Below are 12,266 nucleotides of genomic sequence, written 5' to 3'. Positions count from 1 at the left end.
AACGGTAGAACAGATATGTATGAAAATACCCTCACATAAAAGGTGACATTCTGTACTGCCCCCTCATATCAAACATTTTATCTCAAATCCAAAATATAGAGCCAAATTAAAAGTTTCAACTTCACTGTCCAAATAAACACGTAGGGGAGTATATATCCATGGTTGACGTTGAGGATTGGCAGTAGACCATATTTTTTGATATTGAACAATAAATATCACAACATTGAAGTAATGGCTCCAAAATGGATGCTGTTCTGTTAGTATAAAGATGGCATGATAATGTTACACTGAGTCATGGTGCCAACGCTCTATACTTCCAATGCTTAGAAATCAACCACACACCCAATTACCCACGAGTGCCGTGCCTCGGCCGCCAGTCATGAAGAAGATCACAATAGCAGTGAGCAGCAGAGGTGCTACACTGATGCATAAAGACAATTACATCAGTGCCCAATGAAGTTCTTATTGTTTTGCTGTGTCTGGCCCGCTGAGCCCAGCCAGCTCCAACGTTGGGCTGCTGCCTGCTGACCATGTACTACTTAGAAACTTTGATAACATACCATGGTAATCCAGCACGTAATCTGGACAGACTCTGCTTGTGTTAAATCTGAAATACAGTACAGTCAGGGGACGGAGAGATGCAGAGATGACACTTAGGCCCACACAGTACAGGGAAATATTACGTAGGCATAGTACAGCTCTGTAGTCCTGAGACATTGGGCAGGCCAGTGTCTTAGGGGTCTTAATGAACACAGTAAAATACACCCATACTACAGAACTAATGCAAATCCAGGGGAGGYAAGGAAATATGAGGGAGAGAGCTGCGTACCTCAGGGACAACAATACAATCATACAGTGTAGACAAGACACAGACAGACATCCAACCTCCACTCAAATATGGCATATTCACAGACACCCCAGATGAACAGAGGGAGAGATGTAATACATCCAGAATAAGCTATGTCAAGGCCGGTGTACCCCATCTACAGTGCTGTAGGATATTAAAATGGGATTGTTTGTATTGTTTGTAACCAGGAACGGGTAGGGTTGTGCTCTCTCTTTCTGTCTTTATCTCTCTCGCKTCTCTGTCTCTAGGCTGGGATATCTGTCTCCATTTCCCAGAGAGAGAGAGAGAYGAGGGGAGAGAGAGAGACACTATCTTGAGCACATTAAGGTCAATGGGTAGACACAGTATATATCCACTAGGCAATAATGACTGATAATGAACCAAGGGCCTGTTAAAGGATATTATGTGGTCTGTGCTCTAGCATAGACAAATGTTTGGATAACGTSAGTCACRCTCTCACTCATCCTGTCTTTTCACTGGGGAGGAGAGGGATGGAGGGAGAATGCAGTGGCAGAAAAACATATGCATCTATATGTGGCTATATGGTGCTTGTACTGTGTCCATCCCTTTAGGAGCCGACTGATTTTGCAGAGACACATGGACTAAGACCAATAGAAAGGGCAATGTAAACGAATAAGACAGACTACAGGAATGGCGTTGAAAACATGAATAATTCCAGACCAATTGTGCTATGTTAAACAGATGTGCAATGAACAGCAGGTTCAGAAAGATCTATCCACAGTTTCATTGTTAGATTTGTCAAAAGTAATCCACGTATTTCAACCACGGATCAACCTTCAACATTTCCTTTAATGTATTACATTTGGTCAAGGCCTCATTTCGAAAGTAAAAAAAAGCTGTATTCAGTTGCTACTTCAAAGATTAAAGACGTGATTGTTTTAAAGGCATAGCGGCTGTATTTTAATGAAACGGCAGCTTGAGCACATCCTCTTAAAATGGCAGAGAAAAGCTGTGCTAATTATACAGAAGCACAGAGCTGAAGCAGCCTGCTGCAACATACCCTCACTATGTAGCTAGTCGACACCCTAAAATGGAACTTTTGATTCTGACAATGTATAAGAAAGACAGACGGCAGAGGAGGAGGATGACAGAAATAAAGAAAAACTGAAGGAAAAAAATGGAGAGGKCAGCAGACCAAATGGCTGAAGGGCTGCTTGGATAATGCATTATCGAGATGGCACTCAGTGTGACTACGCTACACATGGGAAGAGACGCATTGTCTGCGTCGCCAAATGTCCTCCTCACAAGACACAACTCTCCAGAAAATGGAAGACATCTAAATCTGTGCATTTCAGCTCTTCATCTTTAGCATCTAGTTTTCATTCAGCAGCTAAACGCCTCACGATGCTGCATGAATAACAGCATCCCGTCAATGCTCAGATGAACCAAGCGACACCGTACTGCTACAACATTCTAGATGTGCAGGCCCTGGTCCACGCCGCTACAACACAGTACATGCATCCACTGGAGCCAGAGCTGCGTTTCTAAAATTGCGAGCCATGGAACAATAGCGCGGGGGCTGTTGAAAGCACCCACGGACACCCACAAAAAAAGAATTGGAGTCAGAAGGCTRGGGGATAGGCGCACTCTTCAGCGTTATCGATTGTGATGCATGCAGATTCTGTGGCAGCGTGGGGGTGTTCTAGTACGCTCTGGCCAGGATGTTAGTGCTGCGATCTGAAGCATACCCAGCCAAGAGCAATAGGAAAATACTGTAGAAGCACCCTACATAAATCCTACAGCACTGTTTTCTGTACATATCCTTTAGTATTCATCATAGATTACAGCAGTAGGGGGCGTGACCATGTCCCCCATCATCACCCAATAAAAGGCCTATTCCTTCTCTTTTGTCTTCCTGTCAGAACAAGGGAACGATGGTTCCATTGCTGAATCAGGAAGTACAGTCCCGTTTTCTAGGCCAGTCGCTACTGTGATCAGCAAAAACAGCGAAATAAAACAAAGCAGGCAAGCAAACAAACAGCCCTTCCCCTCGCTCCTATCGTCCCTGGCTGATTGGCTGGCTGGGAGAGGCAGAGGGTTGGGCCCAGGCAGGTGCTCTGACAAACAGCATAGAAAGCAGACACAGCTGTGTACACATACTGTACAAACAGCCCAATAAACACGTTACTCAAATTCTGCAGTATATGTTTTTATAAAGGACTCCACAAGATCGCTATGTTTTCATGATGGTTTGGTTSCATCTGAGAAGCATATTTGTATTATATGCTGAGTACAATATGTATATTTACAGTAAGCCAAARGTTGAAACAAAGCAGGTCCACCTCTCTGTGAATGATGTGAAAAAGCAGCAGGTTTTACAGGAGGTATGGGAGGTGAAGTTATACCGCTCCAGTCCAGGGTCATAGTTAGACCAACACACCTGGCCGCCGTTCAGAGATTAAGCTGCAAATTTTTTTTTGAAAAAGTTTGACTTTTGTAAAAGTGCACATTAATATTGCAGCACACCTTCTGCCCTCTGTTTCATAGTGCATTTGCAGTGATGTGTCTTGTTGGTACATTTGGTTTTAGGCAAAGGTGTGTTTTATGGAGGGGTGTGTGTGTGTGTTTGTGTGTGTGGGAGAGATTGAAAGAGACAAAGAAGGGAGACATATTGATGGATAAATACAGTATTGGACAGGCAGTATCCACAGGCAATAAGTCCTTGTAAAATGACAATTGATACTGCAAGTGAGCATCAGTGTGCAGCCAGCCGCTGACAGGCAAGTCAGACAACATAGCAATTACTTACAGGGGAGAAAGTCTCGTGGCTGTTAACCAGACTAGCAGATTGTCAGAGCTAATACGATTATGGCGTAACTGTGTTACTCTGGACCACATCAGCTAGCTGAACGACTCCTCTCCATCCCCTCCTCTCCCCTCCTCTCCCCTCCTCTCCTCTCCCCCATCTCACAGGGCAGGGCCACTGCTTGCCATCTTGGCATGGAGGTTATACAATACCAATTTGTTTACCCAAATCCAGCTTTATGTGCATAAAGACAAACCGACAGACCTACTGTTCTTTGTTGTACCACATCAAAATGTTCAAGGCTGAGATCCCATGAGTCTCATCTATAACGTAGCACTATGTAGCAATTGCATTTCGTAAAAGCTACGATTAACACAAAAGTGTGTAGGCCTACAGTACATGTATTCCAATAACTATCAAACCAAGCACAGAACATCCCACACTGTCTGATATCAAGCGGACTTTGAACATCCAGTTCTGTAACCCCTGAGCATCCATCCAGCACTCAGCCCCAGTGATTAGTCAGAAACAGGCACACTGAGCTGTGTTTTGAAACAAGCGCGTAGACCTCCATCCATCCCTGTTTCTTCCCTGTTCATACCCCCCTTTTGTACAGACACACACAACATTTCAAATGACATCATTCTCCGGATGCCAAGATGTCTGGCCTTTTAGAGTCACCAGAGATAACGGTCAGGGAGGATGGAGGATGGGGGATGGGGGGGGGCCCTCTGGGATCTACCCCAACCCCATCTCTGTCTGGTGTGGCCTGTGATTAACACTCTCTGTCTGCCACCCCTGTCTCTGTCAAAAGGAGAGGCAGCACCTCACCAATCCACTCCACTCACTGACAGACAGGCTTTACCACCAGGAACCTAGCTGCTCCTGATTCTTACGGCTCTCAGTAACCTTCCAGATGTACTGTTAGAAAGCTATGCATTATTACTGACTTTACATGTCCCAGGGGTGACATCTCAGGACAGACAAAAAGCGAAAACCAACTAACCAACCCCCTCTTCTCCTCTGCTCTCCTCTTCCCTCCCATCATCTCCCTTCCATCCTACCCCATCCTCTTCTTTCTCTCCTCCCCTSRCCTCCCCTCTGCTCTCTTCTCCTCTGCTCTCCTCTTCCCTCCCATCATCTCCCTTCCATCCTATCCCATCATCTTTCTGTCCTCTCCTTTCCTATCATCTCCTCTCTKCTCTCSTCCCCTCCTCTCCTTTCCTCTCCTCCATGGAGACCAGCCCAGAGAGCAGCCCACTGCCGAGGCCCCAGTGACAACATGGTACTCTGGATATCTGCTGACATATGTCATATAGATGGGACATATCTTCCCCGTCTGAGAGAGGAATAATAGCCGGCGTGTAACGTTACACGCTATATATGCAAATGACCCCTCCACCTTGATAAAGACACTTAAAAGACAACCATGAAGGAATCATCTGTAACAATGGCCAGGGTGTACGGATCTCAGCATATATGTAATGAAAGGCCATACAGCTGGTACTTATTGCGTGTTCCTGTTATAAGGATGCTACAATGCTCCAGTCCCAGTCTAGTGTAGCTGTAGTCTATCGAGCCAACATCACCTCCTCCTTGCTCCCCATTTTGAGATCAGCTCAGAGATAAATCCCTCTTGAGCTGATGAGAATATTGCTGCGTTCAGATGGAGGCTGTCTAAGTCACGGTAGGGGTCTGAGCTTAAGACATTTGGGTAAAAAAAGGCCTTTGGAAATCCTCTCCTGTAATACCCCCTGGGCTGGGCCCCCTGTTATAGGCCTGGCAAATGACATCAAAAACGGACCAAATCTTCACATGGATGTACAAACACAACACACAAAATCAAATTGCTTTATCTACACATACTGCATTAAATGTGGTATCATACAAACACACAGATATGTGGATTTAATAAGTATCAAAGAAAGACGATCAAAAGCACAAACATTGGACCATCTGTTAATTACTGTTCCTTTCCTATTCAACTAGACGCAGCTGGTGGTTGGATAGTCTAAAATGGAGATATTGAAGAGTGATCCAAACACTTCGGTGAGTGACAATAACAGCCAAGACCACCCAGCGATAGACAGAACTATCGAGGCAAAGGGACATTTCTGATCCGACCCTAAAGGCTCTRGACAGGAGACCACCTATGGGAGTGTTAATGAGGTAAGCCCACCCAATACCCATGCATTACAATGATCCTGTACATCCACAGAGCACCAATCAMCCGGTAAACAATAGACCCACAACGGAGCATGAGGGATTTGGAGAGCAGTTTGGAAAATATTTAATATCTTGCTCGTAATAAATAAAGTAAAATCCAATTAACATTTAAAGCTAATCATAGCCACAGAGCTGGAGAGCACACACAGACAGATTGGAGCCTGAGGGGGGGACGGAGCGTTCTGAGTGAAGCCCCCCCATTAGGCCAGAGTCTCCTCAWCTCTCAGATGGAAATTTAACTGCTCTTGTTTAAAGGAAATGCTCCTTTTAATCCCAACTGGCTTCATGAACATCCATCCATAATTAACCTAACCAACCCCCTGACAATAGACCATTATCTTGCTTTAAAGGAGATATGGTGGGGAGGGAGGTGAACACAGACGTGCGGTTAAATGGAAGGTAATATACTGTACTTTGGTTAGTTTGGAACAAGATCTTGGCCATTTTCGGGGAACACTTGTGTCTATCGAAATCCTTTGGAACAAATATATGATATGAAAATAGGTTACCCGACTGTAATCATGTATTACTTTTGAGAGATTATATGTCAGATGACTACTAATGACTATTTCAGTCTCCCAAAAGTCTTCAAAGAAATGCATGTATCAGAAAGATCAGTGTGGTTGAGTGGCTGTGTCTAATATGAGCATTACACATGTCCATGACCTGGTCTCTGGCCTCTTGTGAGTTCTGCAAAGGTGGTGGGGGAGGGGGAATATTCCCACCCATAGATGTCCAGTGGGGACCGAAGAGAACAGAGGCTACAGGGTCCATCCAAGGCTATGCTCTGTGTTGTGGGCGGCCACAACAAGCGGGAAGGACGGTGCTACTGTATGTTGATGCTGTACTAGAGACAAAGGGGGGGGGGGGTAAAACCTGACCCTGTAGAGGGCCTGTTAGGAGGCTGAGGCCTCTCTCTCTCTCTCTCTCTCTCTCTCTCTCTCTCTCTCTCTCTCTCTCTCTCTCTCTCTCTCTCTCTCTCTCTCAGCACCTCTTACATAACCCCTCCCCCTTTCCACGCCGGCCGCCTTTTTTGGCTTATTCCTCTCTTTTTCACGACATTCGTTTTTTCACCTCTACTATCACCACTTATTCAGTCTCTGTGTTTCCGGTTCTGTTGTGCCGGTTACATGGCAGATTATCACTGTTTGGATTCGTATGCTGTATTTGACACACATTGAAACGTTTCTATGTACACCCAGACTACCTCCTAACAAAGATGTGTGATAATGTGTAACTGCCTGAGCTACAGTATGTGCAGTATGAACCATCCCAAAGATCCTCTGACAGGATGACAGAAGAGGAGCAGGACCAATCATTTTTACCTCCACTGATTTCATCTATCAAAGGCTGTGGCTAAAATGTGATGATGCATGCTGTAAATAACCCACCCTCCTTTACATGAATTAACAAGCCGCCACATAAATGAACGAGCGACCGAAAAACATCTCACATGAGATACTGGCTCCAATTAATTTGAAATCGGGACATTCAATATACGCTGGGAACGAGCAGTTGGCAGGAGGACATTTGTACTGATGATGGTAAATAAATAGTAGCCACGACAAAATGCTTACGTAATCAAAACTGCTGTGAGGTTTTAAACGTGTGAGAAGTGAAATCTGTCTGATTGGATGAGGACTGGTTAGAATACTGTAGATTATTATCACGGTACTATTATGTCAAGGGTGCAGCAAATCCTGGACTACTTCACTGTTTCTGTTACAATTCAAACCTCTCCCTCCATGGTTGTTGTAGAGCAGGGATGGGCATCTTTCACCCCTAAAAAATGTATCAGGGGGGGACTCAGTCGGGATGTCATCTTACTGTTGCGAGATAGAATAGTAGAATACACCAAGAGCAATTTCGGTTACGGGTCAGCAGTTTTTCTCTTGTTATGTCAGTCACTGATAATCACTTAATTAGCCAATGTCAGCTAGATTTTTATAGATTGGTAAATTAGTCTAGCGGACAGCTATCTAAACTTGTAGTAATGTCGAATTTGAGCCCGGGGGGCCCCCATTGATTRCGTTAGTCAGTCTCATTCAGATATCATAGTAAAAACTGCAAACATGTCTCTCCACCCTATGGCAAAATGTGTAGAATTGCAAGAAATTAGCTGTAAAACTGCTAWTTTTTCTCCCCACCCCATGGCAAAATGAGTAGAATTGCAGGAACTAAAAAATGTGCATGAAGTAGTTATAAAATTGCTAAATATTCTCTCTGCTCCATGACAAAATGTGTAACATTTCAGCAAACTAGCTTAAAAAAAATACGAATTGCGGCACCTCATCATCGGATTCAMATATTTTTTGTGACCCCCATCCCTGCTGTAGAGGAAGGCTAGCTAGTGATATCAGTCAGGTTGCTGTTCATCTGTGCTCTGTGTTCAGTAGAATTTCTCCAACATTGCCAGTGAGATTTCAGCCTCCATTTTACCCCCATGATGTTTCTCACTCTCTCACTCTCCTGCCATTCTATGCTCTTTGCTCAAATACACAAAGAAACACACACTGACTTCCTAGCTTAAGTCAAAAGAGATATGTCTAGACTGAGATGATAGAGGCCCCATGAAAATGAAGGAAATGTTAAATGGAGAATATGAAACGTGCCGGTTTAGATGGTCCTAGTTACGTATCATATCCACCCAGTAGGATGGATGCTTCTTCCCTTTCGTCAGTCAGTTTTTATCCAACCCTCCATCTCAGGACAAATGAACATTTTATAAGGAATAACTAGCCGCATACAGACATAAGACATCTTAATGGAGCTCTTCCTTCTCTCCTCTCTCCTCCCTCCCTCTCCCCTCTCTCATCTCCATCTCCTCTCCCTCTTTCTACTGAAAATCTGCCTGATGAGAGACAACCCTTTCATTAGTTAATCTGTGAGAAACATGCATCACATATGGGGTGTTCGTGTCAGGCAAAATGTTGTTTTTRTTGGAACGGGCCGATAGAGGAGACAAATGTCTGTCTACATTTCAGTGTAATGAGCCGGCTTTAGCATCATTTAGCTTTCAACGCATATCTCCKTATCGCCTCTACACTATGGCTGTAGGATGAAAACCAATGCAGGGCTATTTTACTCTGTAATGTTAACGTAGGCCTTAGATGAAATAAAATAAATAAGCAATTTCAATCCCATCTGACCTTTATGTAAGGCATTGCATTCTTATGATGAAGTGAATGGAGAYTAGTCGGCCTGTTCTGTATAGTTGAACAATGTATAGGAAACAGCCCACTACTCCCTAAATGAATGAATGAGAATGACCAGATGAACAGAGAATCTGTATTAGAGCAGAAGGCTGGGATGAAGGAGTGAATATGAGCCATCAGCGCCGGCTGCTCTCTACCACACCACAGCACAACAGGCTCCACCAAGACAGATGAGCACCTCTAAAGATGTACACACTCGTGTCTGTTCCAACCCAGCAACCTCGTATCAAATCCCATTCACCCACTGCCCATCTGCCTAATCCCTACGCTCCCAGAGGCGTGGGACAGAAGGCCATGAGCACAGCTGAGGAAGTTGAGGTAGTTACCTGGTCGTACCACTCCCGGTTGGAACAGGTGCACTCCGGCCACCAACCTGCTTGACCACCAGAATTGTTGCCATTCACCTTGGTGCCGCCCTTGGATTGGCCCTTGGGGTTTGGGCCTCCGGGACCCCCAGCAGACGTCATCTTGCCCTTACTTCTCCCCAGAGTGCCCCCTCCTCCTCCCATGCCTCCTCCTCCTCCTCCCCCTGAGACTGGAGGCTGGGGTAAGGTCTGCCCGCCTCCGGGCCCGTACCCGGCCGGGTATCCATAGGGCTCGGCCTGCCATTCTTGGTACTGAGGGGCGTCCATCCTGCGCAGGGCGGCCATGCGGGTCACCTCGTAACATTCTGGGCACTTGCAGCAGTGGTGGTGTTTGTGCATGCTGGCTGGGCTGGTGCTGGGCTGGCGCTGGGCTGGCGCTGAGCGGCGTGGTGTGGCACTTTCTCTCTGCTGCCTCCTCAGATCACACGCAGCACGCTGCGATCGGCTCGCAGAGCGCTAATACCGACGYAAATAACACTAATCACAGCAATTCGACAGATTTTCCCTTTTTCTCCAAATCTTGTTACTCTCCTCTCTTCATTCCCCTCAAATGACAAAAAAAAGAGCGAGGAGGGGGAAGTAGCAACAGGAAAACAAAAAATGAGTACGTAGTCTTCCTTCCTCTTGACGTAGAWGATAAAAGAAGATAATATTGAAAATATTGTATACYATCACACAATCAGAGACCAGCCCTGATGGTACATTTTCCTCTCGCCGCTCTTGTTTCACAGTGATATGTATAGAAATTCATAGATATYTTCATTTGTTTATATATATTTACACACACACACACACAAATACATATAAAAATATTAGTATAAACAGACAAGCACAAATACACAGATATATACAGAGATATATGTATATAAATATCTATATGCGTGTGTACAAATATATATATATAAACAATATGTACAGGTATAAATGATATCCTCAGATGAAATCTTCCTCGGTATTTCTCTTCCCTTTTTCCAAACCCGTTTTCTTCCTCCTGTTTTTCCTCCTGCGTTGAGAAGCAGCGTTTCTATGTCTTTCTCTCTCTCTTTTCTCAGCCTGCAGAGAGGAGCTGAGCACTGGACTGGCTCTCAATCAGCTTGCCCTAGATGTGGATTATACAGAGGGAGGCGAGCAAGCGAGATGGAGAGAAAGAGAGCGAGAGGGAGAGAGAAAAGAGCGAGAGGCGGAGAGGGGGAGACAGAGCATCCCTCCAGCACCTCAGCCCTGACAACCACAGCCAATCAACTGGCAGCACTGCCATCATCAGCAGCAGCAGCAACAGGACTGAGCGCTTCACTGGCTGCTCTTAAAGGGGCCACGCCACCTACAGTACCAGTCTAAAGTTTGGACACACCTATTCATTCAATGTTTTTTCTTTACCTTTACTATTTTCTACATTGTAGAATAATAGTGAAGACATCCAAACTATGAAATAACACATATGGAATCATGTAGTAACCAAAACAGTGTTAAACAAATCAAAATATATTCTTCAAAGTAGCCACCCTTTGCCTTGATGACAGCTTTGCACACTTTGGAATTCTCTCAACCAGCTTCATGAGGTAGTCACCTGGAATGCACTTCAATTAACTTGTGTGCTTTGTTAATTTGTGGAATTTCTTTCCTTCTTAATGCGTTGGAGCCAATCAGTTGTGTTGTGACAAGGTAGGTGTGGTATACAGAAGATAGCCCTATTCGGTAAAAGACCAAGTCCATATTATGGCAAGAAAAGCTCAAATAAGCAAAGAGTAATGACAATCCATCATTACTTTAAGACGTGAAGGTCAGTCAATCCGTAAAATTTCAAGAACTTTTKAAGTTTCTTCAAGTGCAGTCGCAAAAACCATCAAGCACTATGATGAAACTGGCTCTCATGTGGACCGCCACAGGAAACAAAGACCCAGAGTTAACTGTGCTGCAGAGGATAAGTTCATTAGAGTTAACTGCACCTCAGATTGCAGCCCAAATAAATGCTTCACAGAGTTCAAGTAACAGACACATCTCAACATCAACTGTTCAGAGGAGACTGCGTGAATCAGGCCTTCATGGTCAAATTTCTGCAAAGAAACCACTACTAAAGGACACCAACAAGACGAAGAGACTTGCTTGGGCAAAGAAACACGAGCAATGGACATTAGACCGGTGGAAATCTGTCCTTTGGTATGATGAGTCCAAATATGACATTTTTGGTTCCAACCTCCGTGTCTTTGTGAGACGCAGAGTAGGTGAACGCTCAGCGCTTAGCGGGACTATCATTTATTTTTCAACAGGACAATGACCCAACACACCTCCAGGCTGTGTACGGGCTATTTGACCAAGAAGGAGAGTGATGGAGTGCTGCATCAGATGACCTGGCCTCCACAATCACCCGACTTCAACCCAATTGAGATGGTTTGGGATGAGTTGGACCGCAGAGTGAAGGAAAAGCAACCAACAAGTGCTCAGCATATGTGGGAACTCCTTCAAGACTGTTGGAAAAGCATTCCAGGTGAAGCTGGTTGAGAGAATGCCAAGAGTGTGCAACACTGTCATCAAGGCAAAGGGTGGCTACTTTGAAGAATCTAAAATCAAAAATATATTTTGATTTGTTTTACAATTATTTGGTTACTACATGATTCCATATGTGTTATTTCATATTTTTGATGTCTTCACTATTATTCTATAATGTAGAAAATAATAAAAAGTAAAGAAAAACCCTTGAATGAGTAGGTGTCCAAACTTTTGACTAGTAAACCACACCGTTCACTGCATAGGGAGGAAAGACACTCCCTCACACACGAAAGGGCTATTACCTAGTCACATGTGTCTCCTTCATATGTGTGAACTGTGTTTTGGGGGTAAAAGATAGG

The 12,266-nt window shown here is 44.5% G+C and overlaps 1 pseudogene; it reads right to left on the bottom strand.

Moving 5' to 3' along the window:
- LOC111967450 (disks large homolog 3-like) overlaps window positions 1-10,578 on the bottom strand; it is a 90,324-nt pseudogene extending 79,746 nt beyond the window's left edge.
- Window positions 10,579-12,266: the final 1,688 nt, after the last annotated feature.

This window comes from Salvelinus sp. IW2-2015, linkage group LG8 (assembly GCF_002910315.2).
Source record: "Salvelinus sp. IW2-2015 linkage group LG8, ASM291031v2, whole genome shotgun sequence".
In the NCBI taxonomy this organism is placed as follows: Eukaryota; Metazoa; Chordata; class Actinopteri; order Salmoniformes; family Salmonidae; genus Salvelinus; species Salvelinus sp. IW2-2015.
Note: the sequence above shows the minus strand (reverse complement) of the source record. Positions and strands in the feature narration are given on the sequence as shown.